Source organism: Bos indicus x Bos taurus, chromosome 18 (genome assembly GCF_003369695.1).
Source record: "Bos indicus x Bos taurus breed Angus x Brahman F1 hybrid chromosome 18, Bos_hybrid_MaternalHap_v2.0, whole genome shotgun sequence".
NCBI lineage: Eukaryota > Metazoa > Chordata > Mammalia > Artiodactyla > Bovidae > Bos > Bos indicus x Bos taurus.
Genome location: NC_040093.1, coordinates 41,089,640 through 41,110,259, shown reverse-complemented (window position 1 = coordinate 41,110,259; position 20,620 = coordinate 41,089,640). Strand labels below are relative to the sequence as shown.

The following is a 20,620-nucleotide window of genomic DNA, read 5'->3' as shown; positions in this document are numbered from 1 at the left end:
AACATCCATTCTGCAGTCCGTGGATCAAGGGCTAGTTTAAACTTTCAAGTCATGTTATTTAAGAAATACATTTCATTCAGGTTATAGACAATACAGGTAGTGATTCCTCTGATGGACCAGGGCAAAGGAAATTGAAAACCTTCTGGAAAGGATTCATCATTCTAGATGCCATTAAGAACATTCACGATTCATGTGAAGAAGCCCAAATGTCAATATTAACGATAGTTTAGAAAAAGTTGATTGCAGCTTTCATGGATGACTTTGAAGGGTTCAAGACTTCCGTGGAGGAACTAACTGCAGATATGATGGAAATAGCAAGAGAGCTAGAATTAGAAGTGGAACCTCATGAAGGGACTGAATTGCTGCCATCTCATGATAAAACTTTTTTAAATTGGAGGATAATTGCTTTACAATATTGTATTTGTCTATGCCATACATCAACATGAATCAGCCATAGGTATACACAAGTCCCCTCTCTCTTAAGCCTCCTTCCCACCTCCCACCCCCATCCAACCCCTCTTGGTTGTCACAGAGCACCGGGTTTAGGCTCGCTGTGTCACTCAGCAAATTCCCACTGGCTACCCATTTAACATATGGCAAAGTATATGTTTTCATGATAAAACTTCAACAGCTGAGGAGTTGCTTCTAATGATGAGCAAAGAAGGCGACTACTTTAGATGAAATCTATACCTGGTGAAGATGTTGTGAAGATTGTTAGTTCAGTTCAGTCACTCAGTCGTGTCCAACTCTGCGACCCCATGAACCACAGCACACCAAGCCTCCCTGTCCATCACCAATTCCTGGAGTCCACCCAAATCCATGTCTATTGTGTCAGTGATGCCATCCAACCATCTCCTCCTCTGTCATCCCCTTCTCCTCCTGCCCCCAATCCCTCCCAGCATCAGGGTCTTTTCAAATGAGTCAGCTCTCCTCATCAGGTGGCCAAAGTATTGGAGTTTCAGCTTCAACATCAGCCTCTCAAATGAATACCCAAGAGTAATCACCTTTAGGATGGACTGGTTGGATCTCCTTGCAGTTCAAGGGACTCTCAAGCGTCTTCTCCAACACCACAGTACAAAAGCATCAATTCTTTGGTGCTCAGCTTTCTTCACTGTCCAACTCTCACATCCATACATGACCACAGGAAAAACCATAGCCTTGACTAGACGGACCTTTGTTGGCAAAGTAATGTCTCTGCTTTTTAATATGCTGTCTAGGTTGGTCGTAACTTTCCTTCCAAGGAGCAAGCATCTTTTAATTTCGTGGCTGCAATCACCATCTGCAGTGATTTTGGAGCCCAGAAAAATAAAGTCAGCCACTGTTTCCTCCGTTTCCCCATCTATTTGCCATGAAGTGATGGGACCGGATGCCATGATCTTAGTTTTCTGAATGTTGAGCTTTAAGCCAACTTTTTAACTCTCCTCTTTCACTTTCATCAAGAGACTCTTTAGTTCTTCTTCACTTTCTGCCATAAGGGTGGTGTCATCTGCATATCTGAGGTTATTGGTATTTCTCCCAGCAATCTTGATTCCAGCTTATGCTTCTTCCAGCCCAGCGTTTCTCATGATGTACTCTGCATATAAGTTAAATAAGCAGGGTGACAATATACAACCTTGACATACTCCTATTTGGAACCAGTCTGTTGTTCCATGTCCAGTTCTAACTGTTGCTTCCTGACCTGCATATAGGTTTCTCAAGAGGCAGGTCAGGTGGTATGGTATTCCCATCTCTTGAATAATTTTCCACAGTTTGTCATGATCCACACAGTCAAAGGCTTTGGCATAGTCAATAAAGAAGAAATAGATGTTTTTCTGGAACTCTCTTGCTTTTACCATGATCCAGTGGATGTTGGCAATTTGATCTCTGGTTCCTCTGCCTTTTCTAAAACCAGCTTGAACATCTGGAAGTTCACGGTTCATGTATTGCTGAAGCCTGGCTAGGAGAATTTTGAGCATTACTTTACTAGCGTGTGAGATGAGTGTAATTGTGTGGTAGTTTGAGCATTCTTTGGCATTGCCTTTCTTTGGGATTGAAATGAAACTGACCTTTTCCAGTCCTGTGGCCATTGCTGAGTTTTCCAAATTTGCTGGCATATTGAATGCAGCACTTTCACAGCATCATCTTTTAGGATTTGAAATAGCTCAACTGGAATTCCATCACCACCACTAGCTTTGTTCATAGTGATGCTTCCTAAGGCCCACTTGACTTCACATTCCAGGATGTCCACCTCTAGGTGAGTGTGAGTGATCACACTTTCGTAATTATCTGGGTTGTGAAGATCTTTTTTGTACAGTTCTTCTGTGTATTCTTGCCACCTCTTCTTCATATCTTCTGCTTCTGTTAAGTCCATACCATTTCTGTCCTTTATTGAGCCCATCTTTGCATGAAACGTTCTCTTGGTATCTCTAATTTTCTTGAAGAGATCTCTAGTCATTCCCATTCTATTGTTTTCCTCTGTTTCTTTGCATTGATCATTGAGGAAGGCTTTCTTATCTCTCCTTGCTATTCTTTGGAACTCTGCATTCAGATGCTTATATCTTTCCTTTTTTCCTTTGCCTTTTGCCTCTCTTCTTTTCAGAGTTATTTGTAAGGCCTCCCCAGACAGCCATTTTGCTTTTTTGCATTTCTTTTTCTTGGAGATGGTCTTGCTCCCTGTCTCCTATACAATGTCACGAACCTCCGTCCATAGTTCATCAGGCACTCTGTCTAGCAGATCTAGTTAAAATAACTAGATTTAACTGTATTATTAAAACAACAGTAAAGATTTAGGATATTACATAAACTTCATTGGTAAAGCAACAGCAGGATTTGGGAGAATTTGACTCCACTTTTGAAAGGAGTCCTACTGCCATCAAATCGCATTGCATGCTACAGAGAAATCATTCATGAAAGGAAGAGCCAGTCAGTGCACAGACTTCACTGTTATCTTTAAAAATTGCCACAGTCACCCCAACGTTCAGCAACCAACACCCTGATCAGTCAGCAGCTATCAACATCAAGGTAAGACCCTCTACCAGCAAAAAGATTATGACTTGCTGAAGGCTCAGATGATGGTTAGCACAATTTTTAGCAAAAAAAGTTTTTTTAAATTAAAAATATATATATAGAAAACTATAAAAATATATATATAGAAAACTATAAAACACTGGTGAAAGAAATCAAAGAGGACACTAATAGATGGAGAAATATACCATGTTCATGGATTGGAAGAATCAATATAGTGAAAATGAGTATACTACCCAAAGCAATTTATAGATTCAATGCAATCCCTATCAAGCTACCAAGAGTATTCTTCACAGAGCTAGAACAAATAATTTCACAATTTGTATGGAAATACAAAAAACCTCGAATAGCCAAAGCGATCTTGAGAAAGAAAAATGGAACTGGAGGAATCAACCTACCTGACTTCAGGCTCTACTACAAAGCCACAGTTATCAAGACAGTATGGTACTGGCACAAAGACAGAAATACAGATCAATGGAACAAAATAGAAAGCCCAGAGATAAATCCACGCACATATGGACACCTTATCTTTGACAAAGGAGGCAAGAATATACAGTGGATTAAAGACAATCTCTTTAACAAGTGGTGCTGGGAAATCTGGTCAACCACTTGTAAAAGAATGAAACTAGAACACTTTCTAACACCATATACAAAAATAAACTCAAAATGGATTAAAGATCTCAACGTAAGACCAGAAACTATAAAACTCCTAGAGGAGAACATAGGCAAAACCCTCTCCGACATACATCACAGCAGGATCCTCTATGACCCACCTCCCAGAATATTGGAAATAAAAGCAAAAATAAACAAATGGGACCTAATTAAACTTAAAAGCTTCTGCACAACAAAGGAAACTATTAGCAAGGTGAAAAGGCAGCCTTCAGAATGGGAGAAAATAATAGCAAATGAAGCAACGGACAAACAACTAATCTCAAAAATATACAAGCAACTCCTACAGCTCAACTCCAGAAAAATAAATGACCCAATCAAAAAATGGGCCAAAGATCTAAATAGACATTTCTCCAAAGAAGACATACAGATGGCTAACAAACACATGAAAAGATGCTCAACATCACTCATTATCAGAGAAATGCAAATCAAAACCACTATGAGGTACCATTTCACACCAGTCAGAATGGCTGCGATCCAAAAGTCTACAAATAATAAATGCTGGAGAGGGTGTGGAGAAAAGGGAACCCTCTTACACTGTTGGTGGGAATGCAAACTAGTACAGCCACTATGGAGAACAGTGTGGAGATTCCTTAAAAAACTGGAAGTAGAACTGCCTTATGATCCAGCAATCCCACTGCTGGGCATACACACTGAGGAAACCAGAAGGGAAAGAGACACGTGTACCCCAATGTTCATCGCAGCACTGTTTATAATAGCCAGGACATGGAAGCAACCTAGATGTCTATCAGCAGATGAATGGATAAGCAAGCTGTGGTACATATACACAATGGAGTATTACTCAGCCATTAAAAAGAATACATTTGAATCAGTTCTAATGAGGTGGATGAAACTGGAGCCTATTATACAGAGTGAAGTAAGCCAGAAGGAAAAACATCAATACAGTATACTAACGCATATATATGGAATTTAGAAAGATGGTAACGATAACCCTGTATACGAGACAGCAAAAGAGACACTGATGTATAGAACAGTCTTATGGACTCTGTGGGAGAGGGAGAGGGTGGGAAGATTTGGGAGAATGGCATTGAAACATGTGAAATGTCATGTATGAAACGAGATGCCAGTCCAGGTTCAGTGCACGATGCTGGATGCTTGGGGCTGGTGCGCTGGGACGGCCTAGGGGGATGGTATGGGGAGGGGGGAGGGAGGAGGGTTCAGGATGGGGAGCACGTGTAAATAAAAATTTGTATTAAAAAAAAAAACAGAAATGCTTATTATAGTGCTGTATAGTAAGTTTCCTGTTATAAAATGTGTATTATAAATCATTGGGGGAAAAGGGATACTTTTTAATGAATAAAGTCATAAATCTCACACAAATGCAAACTTTGTCACATTCACTAGTTAATGAGAAAATTAGTAAGTTCAAAGGACAATTTAAAGAATACGCACATATGCCAACAATCGAGAATGTTGAATGCGTTTACAAACATGCATATTGTATGATGTTGCTTATATGTGGACTCTAAAAAAAGTATACAAATGCACTTATTTGCAAAAAAAATAAATAAATAAATTTAAAAAAATAAAAAAAATAAAAACATAATGCTATTGAATTCTTAATAGACTATTATGAAAGAAAGAAAGTGAAGTCGCTTAGTTGTGTCCGACTCTTTGCGACCCCGTGGACTGTAGCCTACAAGGCTTCTCCATCCATGGGGTTTTCCAGGCAAGAATACTGGAGTGGGGTGCCATTGCCTTCTCCAGAGGATCTTCCCAACCCAGGTATTGAACCCAGGTCTCCCGAATTGTAGGCAGACTCTTTACCATCTGAGCCACTTGGGAAGTCCTAATAGACTGTTATAGGGTGCAAATATAACTTTTATATGCACTGGGAAAACAAAAAACTCAGAAATTACCCATCTCCTTACTTTCAGTTTGTGTGCATCTTTAGATCTGAAGTGAAGTGTTAGTCGCTCAGTCATGTCTGACTCTTTGTAACCCCACATGCTGGGGCTCTCCCGGCTCTTCTGTCCATGGGATTCTCCAGGCAAAAATACTGGAGCAGGTTGCCATTTTCTTCTTCAGATTAGATCTGAAGTGACTCTCTTTTCTCTTCTTGTGTTTCTTGAATCCCTATAATGTGAATGGTATTCTGCTTGATGTGGTCCTATAGGTCCCTTAAGTTATCTTCATTTTTTAAAGTTCTTTTTTTCTCTTTGCTGCTCTCTTTTAGTAAGTTCCACTGCCCTGTCTTCCAAGTCACTGATTCTTTTCAATGCTTCTTTCACTCTGCTGTTGAACCCCTCCAGTGTATATTCTGGTTCAGTTCTTGTATTCTGCAGGCCTGTGATTTGTTTGGTACCTTCTCGTGTTTTTTCTCTGCTGAAATTCTGCTATGTTCATCCTTTCCTCTCCCAAATTCAGTGAGCATCCTCATGACCACTACTTTTAGACTTATATTGGGTAAATTACTTATTTCTATTTCATTGAGGTTTTTCTGAGGTTTTATCTTGTTCTTTCATTTGGAAAATATTCCTCTATCTCCTCATTTTGTTTTGCTCTCTGTATTTGTTCCATACCTTGATATTAGGCAAAATAGCTATCTCTCCCAGTCTTGAAGTAACAGACTTGAGTAGGAGATAAAACAGCATTTAACCTGACCTAGCTTGAGTTGTCTCTTAGTCATTTGTGATTATTTAAGCAGCCTGATTTTTTTTTTAATTTTGTGGTTTAGATTTTTTTTTTAAACTTTCTATTTTACATTGGAATATAGTCATTAACAATGTTGTAATAGTCTCAGGCAGACAGCAAAGGGACTCAGCCACACGTATCCATGTATCCCTTCTCCCCCTAACTGCTTTCCCATCCAGGCTGTCACATAGGATTGAGCAGAGTTCCCTGTGCTGTACAGTAGGTCCTTATTGTTATCCATTTTAAATATAGCAATGTGTACATGTCGATCCCAAACTCCCTAACTATCCCTTCCCCACATATCCCTCCCTGACCACCATAAGTTCATTTTCTAAGTCTGTGAGTCTGTTTCTAAGCAGCCTGGTTTTTTTCTTGATAGGTGCCAGTTTTTGAGGGTGTCAAAAACTTTCTGATTTTTCAGACCCCTGGGACCCAGAAATATAAAACTCTTTGCCACCAGAGTGAACCAGGGTGTCCCCACTATGGCCTGCATGTGTCTGCCAGCTTTGGGGGAGGGTCACAGGAGCAGTGCAAGGGCAGGGTACTTGCCCAGCCAGGTTTGGCAAGACTGTAGGCACCTACCCAACTGGCTTTGGTGGGACTGCAGAAGCGGTACAGGGGTGAGGCACTTGCTTGGTCAGCTTTGGTGGGGCCAAGGGAAAGTCTCAGAGGCCAGACCTCCCCCCCGGAGCTAGCAGGCCAGAGGCAGAGTGCAGAAAACGTGTCTGCCAAGCTTATGTTAGCGAGGTAGAAGGAGAAGCAAAAAGGGTGCCCACCAGAGGCCGTGTCCCCAGAGAGCAACCCAGCAGGTTCCTGCCCCTCCAGCAGATGCTTAAGGATTACCAAATGAATCTTCTTCACAAATGGTCTAGGCATCTTTCAAGCTGCTGCTTTTGTGCTATATCCCAGGAAGTGAGTTTGAGTATAATCTAAGAGATAAATCTCCATTCCCTATAGGCCCATAGTTCTCCTGAACAGGAGCTCTGTTGGTTTTTAAAATCAGGCATCCTGGGACCTGTCTCTCCAGTTCAGGTCCCAAGGGCTAGTGGGCACAGACCCCTTGCTCCTCAGGGATAAGCAGTGTGTTTGTGATATTCCTCCTGCTTGTGGGTCACCATACTGGGGTGGGTTTGGGGAACACCATGACTCTGCCCAGCCAGCCCATCTTGATGTGGCCCTTTGTTGTAGAGGAGCTGATTTACCATTGGTTACCAGTGAGATATTTTCTTCTGTAAATTTCCTATCTCTAGCTGTGGTCTTTCATTCTTAGAGAAGTCCCTTTAGCATTTATTGTAAAGCTGGTTTTCTGGTATCAAACTCTTAGCTTTTGTTGTTTAATCGCTAAGTCATGGATGACTCTTTTGCAACCCCATGGACTGTAGCCTGCCAGGCTCCTCTGTCCATGGGATTTCCCCAGCATGAATACAGGAGTGGATTGTCATTTCCTTCTCCAGGGAAAATCCAATTTTCCCTACCCAGGTGGATTCTTTACCACTGAGTCACCAGGGAATCCTTCTTTTAGCTTAAACTCTTTATCTTATTTTCAAACCTGAATGATATCCATCTCAGGTAGAGTATTCTTGATGTAGGATTTTTCCTTATGACTTCAAATACACCATGCCACTTCCTCCTGACATGCAAAGTTTCTGCTGAAGAGTTAGCTGATGCTTTATGAGAATTTCATTAGGCATAACTAGTTGGTTTAACCTTGGTGCTTTTAATAGTCACTCTTTAACTTTTGACATTTTGTCTTGGTGTGGACCTCTTGGAACACTCTGTGCTTCCTGGATCTGGATTTCTGTTTCCTTTCCCATATTAGGGAAGTTTTCAGCTATCGTTTCTTCAAATAAATTTTCTGCCCCTTTCTCTCTCTCTTCTCTTTCCCTACCCTGAAAATGACAGTATACTTGATATTGTCCCAGCAGTCTTTTAAACTATTCTAATTTTTTTAATCCTTTTTTTTTTCCTTTTGCACTTTGGGGATCCCCACTACTCTGTCCTGCAGTTCCCTGATTTGTTCATTCATATCACCTATTCTATTGATGATTCCTTCTAGCATGTTTTTAATTTCAGTTGTTGTATTTTTCAGCTCTATTTTTCTTTATACTTTCTAACTCTTTGTTGTGCATCTCACTGTGTTCATCCATTCTTCTTGAGTTTGTTGAGGCTCTTTATATTCATTACCTTGAACCCTTTATGGAATAGATTGCTTATCTCCACTTCTTCTAGGGTTTTATCTTATTCCTTCCCTTGTAACATATTTTCCTTTTGCCCCCTTTTGCCTAGCTCTGTTTTTATTTTTTTGTATTAGATAGGTCAGTTACATTTCCCAGTCTTGGAGAAGTGGCCTTATGCAGCAGTTGTCCTATAGGAGCCAGCAGCACACTCCCCTCAGGTCACCAAAATTATAGGCTCTAGTGGTGCCACCTGTGTGGATTGCCAGAGTCCTCCTATTTTGGCAGGGCAGACTACTGTGGGCCCACAGTAAGTGGGGCTGGTCCCTGGCCCAGCTGGCTGCCAGGGGATTCTGAATTGGGGGTAGGTCCCAGGGCTGGTTTCAGCCTGTTCATGGCAGGGCCATGTGCCAGTATGGTTGGCTGCTGAGGTCGGGGGGTTTTACAGCTGGTGCTGACCTGTTGGGTGAGGCTGGGTTCTGGGCCTGCTGATGGGCAGGGCTGTGTCCCAGAGTGGCTGACTGCTCAGCCTGAGGGGTCCTGGGACTTGTGCCAACTAACTGGGGGATAGGGAAGAGCCAGTGCTAATGGACTAGAGGGAGGGCTCCCAAATGGCACTTGCTAGCCCTGGTGTCCTGGTGGTAGAACAGGAGCCCATAAATAGCTGCCACTGTAATATTTCTCCTTAGGGGGTGCCCCAGTTGTCTCCTGCCTCTTCAGGAGGCTCTCCAAGATCAGCAAGTGGATAAGACCAAGGCTCCTTTCATATGACTGCTTCCTTGCTGGATCTAAGAGTATGTGATATTTTATGTGCACCTTTCCCAAGGTCTCCAGTTCCCCTGCATGCCGGCCTTCAAAGCCAGAGACTCTGGGGGCTGGCTGGTCTTCCTGGTGTAGGTTCCCCAGGTTGGGGGCCTGATGAAGGCAGGACTCAGACTCCTCGCTCCTTGGGGAGAACCCCTTCAACTGTGCTTATCTTCCTGCTTGTGGGTCACCTACACAGGGGATGTGGGTCTTCTCTATCCATCCTCTTGTATTGTTGTTTCCTTCTTTGTATCTTAGTTGTGGAAAACCTTTTCTGCTAGTCTTCAGGTCATTCTCATTGTTACCCTATTTGGAGTGCCTGTTGGAAGAGGTGAGTTCAGGGTCTTTCCACTGCACCATGTTGGCCACTCCCTTAGAAAATTGTTTTCCTGAAAATAAGTTACTCAGTGGGAAAAGCATACCATGATGATCAGCTAGTAATATAAGGATGGGACCACCTTGTCCACCATCATGACCACTAGGTAGGTAATCAGGCATTGTCTTCATCAAGGGTCACTGTTACTGCAGTCACTTCCTGGAACTTCAGGAGACTTTTCCTTTTGACACTAAGATCTCTGGACAGAAATAACATTATGTTGAGGCTTCCAGGGTCCTTCTGATGCCCTGTTGTGATTAAGTGATTGGATTCCCCAGATGCAGTCCAGTTCTAGGAATGGCAGAAGCAGAGCCCACGTGGGGAACTTTGGCCTGGGTGGATCTTGGAGGGGAGAGCTGCACTCTTGATGCACAGAAGTTGGGGATATCTGCACCCCCACTTTAACAGTTACCTGGCACCTCTAAGCTAGAAGGCTGTCTATTGCCTCCATTCTGCATCCATCTGTTGGGGGTTCCCTCATCCCCACACATCGACTCTCCCTCTCTCTGCTCTGAAAGTAGTAATCATTGTTCTGTCATCTTTCAGCTTCTAAAATACTGTTGCCATCAACTCCTCTTCTGTTTTGTTTGGACACAGCAGCTTGTGCCTTAACAAATGTTATTTTGCTCTCCTTTTAGAAAAACTTGAGAAGGGAGTGGAAATAAATGCATGGAGTTTTAAAATAGATTTTTTAAAATATTTATTTATTTGGCTATGTCGAGGCTTAGTCGTGTTGTGTGGGATCTTTTGCTACAGCCTATCGACTCTCTAGCTGTGGCGGGCAGGCTCAAGAGTGTTCCGGTTCAGTAATTGTGGCCCGTGGGCTTAGTTGCTCTGAGGCATGTGGAATCTTAGTTCCCCAACCAGGGATCGAACCTGCATCCCCTGCATGGCAAGGCGAATTCTTAACCACTGGACAACCAGGGAAGTCCCCATAAATGCAAGTTTTGATCCTTCTTCTTTAATAGCAAGTGCCAAACTGCTTTTTAAATAAACACTTAAAAACAATATCATACATGTCATTACATTTTTGACTGCTACATAGCATCCCACAGTAGAAACACTTAATAAATTATGTAATCATTTACTTTGTTGGTCATAAGTTATTTCATACTTTTTACTACTATCAGTATCACTGAGGTGAACAATCTGAAACAGACACCTTTGAGAACTATTCTTCAGTAGAGAATCATACAGACATTCAGAATTATTCCTCAGTAGAGAAAGCTGCCGTCTGTGGGGTCACACAGAGTCAGACACGACTGAAGTGACTTAGCAGCAGCAGCAGCAGCAGCAGAGAATAGCTAGGGCCACCCGGATATCCTTTGTAAGTATTTGGATGTGTTTAACTGCTTCAGTCGTGTTCAACTCTTTGCAACCCCATGGATTGTAGCCCACCAGGCTCCTCTGTCCATGGGATTCTCCAGGCAAGAACACTGGAGTGTATTGCCATTTCCTTCTCCGGGGGGGATAGATTTTGCCAAATTGCCCCAAGAAATGCTGTATTAATTGATCTCCTACATCAGTTGTGAAACTTCCTGTTTTTCTTGCCAATACTTGGCACAACCACTAAAACTGTCGTGAGGTGATTCCTTGCCAATTGGACAGGTACAGTTTGATATGTATAGTTTTAATTTGCACATCTTGATGTTCATGCTTGTACTTTGGAGTGACATTTTATATATATGTGCAGCTTGAAGGGTACTTGAAACCTGGGTGATATGATGGGGGAACCGTGGACTAATTCAACCTCCGCCCGCACCACAGACTTGTGCCCGGTCCCCAGTGTGCTCCTGACCTGCTTCCTAGAAGGACAAGTAAGCACAGAACAAGACAGTGATTCAGGGGAATCTCAGTGGGTTACAACTTCCCATGGCTCCTGTGACCTTTCAGAGTGAGAGCCAAGAGCTCACAAAAATAGATCCTGGGATTTGACAAAACTTGTTGGCAATCTAGCATTTTGGAGATTCTTCTGTTTTATTCTTGCTGAGGTCTGTGGGATCCCCTAAGGAAAAACTTTCACCTGCTGAGAATTTAGCCATCTTTGGGAAGGAGAACTCACCTTCCACTGTCTCAGTGAGTGTTTGGAGGGTTCCTTTTCAGATTAACCCTCTTGGCCACTCCAATGGCTTACATGCTTCTGCCAGATTCTACTTTCAGAAACACCCGTGTTATCTTGTCATCCCCATCATCTGGGGTGAAACCCAGCTCTCCTTAACCTGGTACTTTTCAGAGTAAAAAAAAATTGGTCTCTGTCCTTTATTCACCTTTCAGCCCCTGCTGCCCAACCCCAAGAAGCCTCCAAATCCACTTTGCACTGCTGCTAATGTCCTTTCTTCTCTATTCTCCAAATCCTGCTCACCTCTTAATGCCCAGTATGATCAGAAGTCATGGACAAATTTGGGCATATATATATATATATATGTTCTGATGGGCTATCCAGGTAGTTCAGTGGTAAAGAATCCACCTGCAATGCAGCAGGAGGCACAAGTTCAATCCCTGGATGGACAAGTTCCACTGGAGGAGGGCATGGCTACCCACTCCAATATCCACTCCTGGAAAATTTTGTGGACAGAGGAGCCTGGAGGGCTGCAGTCCACCGGGTTGAAAAAAGTCGGACATGTGATCCTGAGCACACACACAGGATCTCATGATAATAATAATACAGATGGTATACTGATACAGCAAAAAAGCATGATGTTATTATGAGAACAACTGAGGTTCCAGAAACACTGCATATGTCTAGGCTGCAGTGGAAAATGTCATATAATTCTAGATTCATAGAATGTTGATTCAGAGTGAGTGGTGCATGAGAGATCACCTCACCCATAGGCACTCCTGTCTCTCACCACTCCCTTTCCAGAACAGATGCCCGAATGCTACCCAGTGGAGTTCCCAGGTTTCTGATCTCCCAGTGCCATGTTCTAAACCATGAAGTCTTTGTCTGATTAATCCCATGATTAACCGAACAAAGCCCAGTAAAGGACCCATATGACACAAGCTCATACTTGTCTAGTGCTTGTTTTAGTATGTGCTCTCTGTATATCTTTTGAATAAATTGATAGAGATGGAAAGGTTTTGTCTTCTCTCCTAAGACCTGCCCAGCTGCATAGGAGTTAAGGTCAGTTCCTAGGATTTTACTTTCCAGATCATCTAGTTTCACATGGAAACCTTAGGGAGTTACCCAAAGGAAAGGTGATCATCCCAATCAAACACCACTGACACCTAAGAGCTGTGTTACTTATAGTGATTGTGATGCCACAGAATTATACACATTAAGCGAAACTGAGGTTTGGCTTCAGATTTGATAGGCTTCAGCCTTACCCATTTCTGCAGAGTCATCATGAGCTAGGTATGGGCATTCATAACTGTAGCCATTCAGAGCAAGGTCTGGGAGTGGCTGCCTCTCTTTTTGAAATTGTGGGTGTCGCAAGTAGGTATGTGATTGAACCATGAGATGAAGAGAATAATTCATCCCCTCTTTTTATATTTTGTTAAGACAGCATCCCACAGTCTTCCTAGGCTAACAGCTAGGGTTGTGTTCCCAGAATGGAAAGGCCAAATGGCCAGGGCAAAAGGCTGGATAGTTATTCCTTGACTGCTGCTGCTGCTAAGTCACTTCAGTCGTGTCCGACTCTGTGCGACCCCATAGACGGCAGCCCATCAGGCTCCCCCGTCCCTGGGATTCTCCAGGCAAGAACACTGGAGTGGGTTGCCATTTCCTTCTCCAATGCACGAAAGTGAAAAGTGAAAGTGAAGTCACTCAGTCCTGTCCAACTCTTAGCGACCCCATGGACTGCGGCCTACCAGGCTTCTCCATCCATGGGATTTTCCAGGCAAAGTACTGGAGTGGGGTGCCATTGCCTTCTCCGTATTTCTTGACAGGCGTATGCATTTATGAGTTTTAGTGTGAGTGTAAGTTTGTGTGTGTGTGTGTGTGTATGTTATGATAAGTGATTAGAAACAGCCTTGTTTTTTGCTTAGGTAGACCACTTGGATTGTTCCACATGAATAGAAATAGAGATTCCCTTTTTAGGGTGCTCATATGACCCCTGATTCTTTCTCAGATAAAAGTAAGGGAAGAAATCAAACTTCATAGAAGCAATCTTCTCTGAAGGCTGATCCCAATTTTGTTACAAAGTCCTCATCTGAAACACAGGGCTTCCCCTCACTGGCCTGCCATTGTGGCCAGAATGAGTGCAAATGAGCATCCTTTCTAGAATTTGGGTCTCCAGAAGCTTCATTTCAGCTATAGCCTATGCCCTTAGCCAAGAACCCATGAGCCTTTTGGGGATTATCTTGTGTTTTATAGCTGCTGGTTGCTCAGCTCTCTCTGATGTCAATATTGGTCTGGCCTGGACAAAAGCAGGCTTGCTAAATGACAATGTCAAAGCATGTGAGCATAAGGGAGGTACTGCCGCCTCTTACTGTACTGGCCTGGCTACAATTCATAAATGAAACTATAAAGTCTCTTTTTCTCTCTCTGTATGTTTATATGTATAAAAATGTGTGCTGTAGATGTGTGTGTATTTTCTACCTCTAGATGGTATTTCTAAAATTAGCTTGTAAAATGAGCTTTATTTAATTAGTTTAAGAAAAATTAAGTGCTTATATAAGTCAAACTCTCAGAAATATAACAGAAACTAGCCCAAATGTTTCTCAAGTTCATATGATCTAAAATAATCTTTAGTAAATAAAAGCTAGTTTAAGTTTGTTGGGTATGTTAGTAAACATATCTTGTGACACATTGAAAATTTTACTATAAAAATTATGTTTCTAAAAAATATATTTTTTAAATAAGTTGAATGAGTTTTCATATCAAAAGTGTGTGCTCAGTTGTCCAGTTGTGTGCGACTCTGTGGGACCCCATGGACTGTAGCCTGCTGGGCTCCTCTGTCCATTGGATTCTCAGACAGGAATACTAGAGTGGGCTGCCATTTCCTTCTCCAGGGGATCTTCCTAAGCCAGGGATTGAACCCACGGCTCCAACTGCCTCTCCTGCATTTCAGGTGGATTCTTTACCCCTGAGCCACTGGGGAACTTTCCCAATATCAAAAGTAAGCTGGTACAAATTAAAAGTTGGTTTTTTCACTGTTAAAGGGAAAAAGTTTTATTGAACTATTGGTCTGATAGTGAAAGGTTTTTCTTTACCTTTTAAAATGATCTGCCTAGAAAACAAACATCTTGAGACTTGTTAAAATAATCACTTGTATTGCATGTTGTCTTTGATTACTTAAGTAAAACTAGCCCTCTCAATAGTAAATGAGGGAAGTTTTGCTCAGAATATATAACCTTCCATATTTGCTTGAGAAGTCTTTGTCACTTTGGTTTAGTAGATAACTAAGTATTGTTTCACAGTGACCTGTGATTCTATTTGACTGTTTTTAAACCTTTTGTTATTTTTTACAAACGTCCCCAAAATAAAATTCTAAATGAAATCTTTTAACCTAAACTAACTTTGGGATCTTTTGAAGAGTTCCTGGAACACCTTAAAAAATTTATTCTCTCTCATATGAAAAGATATTAATTAGATATATTTGATATATTAAGTTACATGGGAAGCATTGTCAGAAAAGAAGTAACACTAAGCTTTTTAATGTTGTATTTATGTTAGTATGTATTATGTGTTCCAAAAATTGCATGAAATTCCTAAAAATCTGAAATGGCTTAGTAGTTCCAGTTATTATCTTAAAATGTTGTATTTCACAGAAATAACAAAATTTCCGTATCAATCACACTGTAATGAAATCTAATGAGATCTTTAACCATGGTTATTTTAAGTCTTCTGTCATTTACAGAAAGTTCTTGTTTTACTTGGATGCTTTTGCAAAAGTGTTCCAACAAAATGTTTCATCTTCAGAGAAATTCATAAAAGAGATTCTCACAAGTGCTCTAGAATACCTATTGTAATAACTTTCGATCATACCACCAAAGTGGGTAAGAATTTTCAGAACTCTAAGGAAAAATTAAATTCATAAAATTGCTAACAAAAGATCAGCAAGAATTAATTATGTAGGACTAAATGAATTGATAAAGATCATTATAACTTTTGATGACTTTTTGTTTGAAATGTTGCTGGTTCGTTTATGTTTTGTTCTTCCAGATTTAAGGAAACCTGTTTTCTTTTTCTTGAAGTGATTGACAAGTTAATCAATTATACCTTTGCGAACAAAGATGAAATATTTACTTTTTCTCCCTACCTAACCCCTTCAAAATTCAGAAACTCTTGAGTATTCTTTTCATGGTAATATAGTTTATTTGAGTAAGTTCAGTAAGACTCTGTTCTCCTTATAACAGAACACAATAATATTGGACATATTACCAAAGCTTTGACTAGTAGTTTTAGTGCTCAGTTCCTCAGTCATGTCCAACTCTTTGGGACCCCATGGACTGTAGCCCACCAGGCTCCTCTGGCCATGAAATTTTCCAGGCAAGAAAACTGGAGTAGGTTGCTGTTTCCTTCTCCAGGGGAACGCCTTGACCCAGCCATTGAACCTGAGAACGTCATATTTAAAAGAGATGTATAAAGGCTCAAATATGACCAGACAACTTTAAGGAGCTGCTTGAAAAAGTTGACCTGTTACCTTGCTTACAGGTTTCCCAGCAAGCTTACCAGGTGAGAAAGGAAAATAACTTCCTGGCAGACTCAGGAACCTCAAGAAGAAAGGAATTTACCCAAACAATAGGTATTGCAGGCTTCCCAGGAGACACAGTTGTAAAGAATCTGCCTGCAATGCAGGAGATGCCACTCGATCCCTGGGTCAGGAAGATCCCCTAAGGAGGAAATGGCAATGAACATCAACAACATAGCTGATTCACTTTGCTGTATAGCAGAAGGCAACACATTGTAAAAAGCAACTATATGCCAACAGAAATTAATTTAAAAAAATACTTAATACTTTAAACATGAAACCTTTCTTTTTATTCTCTTTCTTCCCTCGACTCTGGCAATGGCCTGGAAAGATGATGCCATCATCCATTGCTAAAGGGAGTAAGTTTTCAGACTGCTGGATCTGTCATTTTAAAAAACTCTTGTCTGTCCATGATGCCAGGGTCACCCTGATCCATTTCTTTGTCTCTGTTAACAACCCCAAACTTGGGAAACCTTGTGTCCAGGCTGTCTGCAAAAAAAATTGTACATGAGGAAAAGGTAAAACTGCCTAGGTGGTCTACAGACCCTTTTACTAGCCTCCATGGCTGTCACCTTTCCAATCTTGAGCCAAAGATTCAAATGGGAATTACCAGGAGACATTCAGTGTTCAGGACTTGCTTCCTTTGAAGGAATGTGTAAATGTAAATGGTTAGGAGTAAATGTAAATGAGGCTATGATCAGGAACCTCTCCTTTACTGTTGAAAGTATTACAGAATCTGCTACTAAAGAAATAGCTGCCCAAGAAAACTCCTTAGACTCTCTAGCCAAAGTTGTTTTTGGTAACAGGATAGCCCTTGATCTTTTTTATTTATTTTTTGTTGAAGGATAATTGCTTTACAGAATTTTGTTTACTGTCAAACCTCAACATGAATCAGCCATAGGTGTGTATACATATATCCCCTCCCTTTTGAACTTCCTCCCATCTCCCTCTCCATCCCACCCCTCTAGGTTAATACAGAGCCCCTGTTTGAGTTTCCTGAGCCATACGGCAAATTCCCCATTTTTTAAAATAGCTATCTATTTTACATATGGTAACGTAAGTTTCCATGTTAGTCTTACTGTCTCACCCTCTCACCCTCTCCCCATGTCCGTAAGTCTATTCTCTATGTCTATTTCTCCATTGCTACTCTGTAAATATTCTTCAGTACCATTTTTCTAGATTCTGTATATATGCCTTAGAATATGATATTTCTTTCTCTTTCTGACTTACTTCACTCTGTATAATAGGTTCTAGGTTCATCCACCTCATTAGAACTGACCCAAATGCATTCCTTGTTATGACTGAGTAATATTCCATTGTGTATACTACCACAAATTCTTTATCCATTCATCTATCGATGGACATCTAGGTTGCTTCCATGTTCCAGCTATTGTAAATAGTGCTGCTGTGAACAATGGGATACATGTGTCTTATTCGCCTGATTATCTTTTGACTGAGCAAGGAGATATCTGTACTTTGACCAACACCACGTGCTGCACTTGGATTAACATTTCTGGGGAAGTGACTTAGTTACGTATGATCAATTACGTAAGGTCACTGAGCAAGCCACTTGGCTTAAAAAGCTGACTCCTTCAAAGATTCTTTCTTGGACAGATTTGACTTTGAATTAGTTCTTGGGTACCATGGCTCTACTGTATGTTGTGTGTGTGTGTGTGTGTGCACACACGCACGAGCTCAGTCACTTGGTTGTGTCTGACTCTTTGTGACTCCGTGGACTGTAGCCTGCTGGGCTCCTCTGTCCATGGGATTTCCCAGGTAAGAATACTGGAGTGGGTTGCCATTTCCTCCACCAGGAGATTTTCCCCACCCAGGGATCAGATCTGCTTCTCTTGCATCTCCTGCACTGAGTGCACTCCAAACATTGAGAGTTACTGTGCTTATTGCAATCATAGTCATTTCCATGAGTGCATTATATTCTCTCAAAAGCTTTAAATACATGTTCCCAGCTGCTAACGACCAAGAAAATGATCTCCCTAAGACTGGAATGTTGGAAAAGAAGGAAAGAGAATAACCAGATAAGTATCATGAACTTGAAGCCATGACCTATGACCTGTCATGGGGATTAAACAAAAAAAATTGTTGCGTTCTGGACACCACACAAAGGACCCACAGAAGTTGTGACCTGTAGCCAAGAGTGGTGCTTAGATCTTGCCTAGATCTTGATCACCTCTCTCAGTTAAGCTAACTATTGGATCAAAAGAGGGGAATTGTTAAAAACAAAAACAAACAGGCCTCAGATGCAGTCACTGTGCTAAGCCCTCATCATCAGATGAAGATTTAGTACCTTACCTAAGTGGAGTGTCAACCTTCCCCAGGGATGTAATCTTAACGAGTCAGTCTGGAATTTCCTAGCCAGCACCAGTGAGGTAATATGCCTCATAGACCCTTTTGTCCCCTCGAAGAAAGTGACACTGCCCAACGTCATCATTTTTCATTTGTTTATGATTTGCTTGTCCAACCTCCTCCCTACCTTTCAGAACTTTTCTGCTTGCTAGATGGATTTCTGCTTTGTGTGTGAATCATTTGAAAAGGCAATTATATCTTCAGATTTATGAAGTGGAACTTTATTTTTTAACATAGGATACTGTCCCTGGTGGCTTAGAGGTTAAAGCATCTGCCTGGAATGCGGGAGACCCAGGTTCGATCCCTGGGTTGGGAAGATCCCCTGGAGAAGGAAAATGGCAACCCACTCCAGTATTCTTGCCTGGAGAATCCCATGGAGGGAGGAGCCTGGTAGGCTACAGTCCATGGGGTTGCAAAGAGTCAGACACGACTGAGCAACTTCACTTTCACTTTCACTTTTCGCTATACTTGATGGGATTTTTAAAATAACTATTTTCTTGAAATATAATTCAAGTACCATAAAATTCACATTTTTAAAGTGCACTATTTAGTGGACTGTATATTCACAAAGTTGTTTAACCATCACCATTATCCAATTCCAGAAAATTGTCACCACTCCTAAAAGAAACCTCATACCCATTAGGAGTCATTCTTTATTCCCCTCATCCCCAGCCTGTGGGAACCTCTAATCTACTTTGTTTCTGTGGATTTGCTTATTATGAACATCTTGTAAATAAAATCATACAACATCTGGCCTCCTGTAGCTGGCTTTTTCCATTAGCATGATGTTTTTAAGGTTCCTCCACATTGCAGCAAGTATCCATACTGTATTTCTTTTTATGCCCAAATAATATTCCATTGTGTGGATAGATTATATTATAGATCATAATAGTTCTTTGTCCATTTATCAGTTGATGGACATTTTGGTTGTTTCCACTTTCAACTCTTTTGACTAACGCTGCTCAGTTCAGTTCAGTCGCTCAGTCGTGTCCGACTCCTTGCGACCCCATGAATCACAGTACGCCAGGCCTCCCTGTCCATCAGCTACTCCCAGAGTTCACTCCAACTTATATCCATCAAGTCAGTGATGCCATCCAGCCATCTCATCCTCTGTCGTCCCCTTCTCCTCCTGCCCCCCATCCCTCCCAGCATCAGGGTCTTTTTCAATGAGTCAACTCTTCACATGAGGTGGCCAAAGTATTGGAGTTTCAGCTTCAGCATCAGTCCTTCCAGGACTGATCTCCTTTAGGATAGCCTGGTTGGATCTCCTTGCAGTCCAAGGGACTCTCAAGAGTCTTCTCCAACACCACAGTGCAAAAGCATCAATTCTTCGGCGCTCAGCTTTCTTCACAGTCCAACTCTCACATCCATACATGACCACTGGAAAAACCATAGCCTTGACTAGATGGACCTTTGTTGGCAAAGTAATGTCTCTGCTTTTTAATATGCTATCTAGGTTGGTCATAACTTTCCTTCCAAGGGGTAAGAATCTTTTAATTTCATGGCTACAATCACCATCTGCAGTGGTTTTGGAGCCCAAAAAAATAAAGTCTGACACTGTTTCCACTGTTTCCCCATCTGTTTCCCATGAAGTGATGGGACCAGATGCCATGATCTTAGTTTTCTGAATGTTGAACTTTAAGCCAACTTTTTCACTCTCCTCTTTCACTTTCATCAAGAGGCTTTTTAGTTCCTCCTCACTTACTGCCATAAGAGTGGTGTCATCTGCATATCTGAGGTTATTGGTATTTCTCCCAGCAATCTTGATTCCAGCTTGTGCTTCTTCCAGCCCAGCATTTATCATGATGTACTCTGCATATACGTTAAATGAGCAGGGTGACAATATTTGGAACCAGTCTGTTGTTCCATGTCCAGTTCTAACTGTTGCTTCCTGACCTGCATATAGGTTTCTCAAGAGGCAGGTCAGGTGGTCTGGTATTCCC

At 41.5% G+C, this 20,620-nt stretch overlaps 1 non-coding gene across 1 annotated transcript; it reads left to right on the top strand.

The window, feature by feature from the left end:
• The first annotated feature begins 18,921 nt into the window (after positions 1 to 18,921).
• On the top strand, positions 18,922 to 18,993 carry TRNAS-GGA. Its single transcript has one exon. It is a non-coding gene; the product is annotated as a tRNA-Ser (tRNA).
• The last annotated feature ends 1,627 nt before the right edge of the window (positions 18,994 to 20,620 follow it).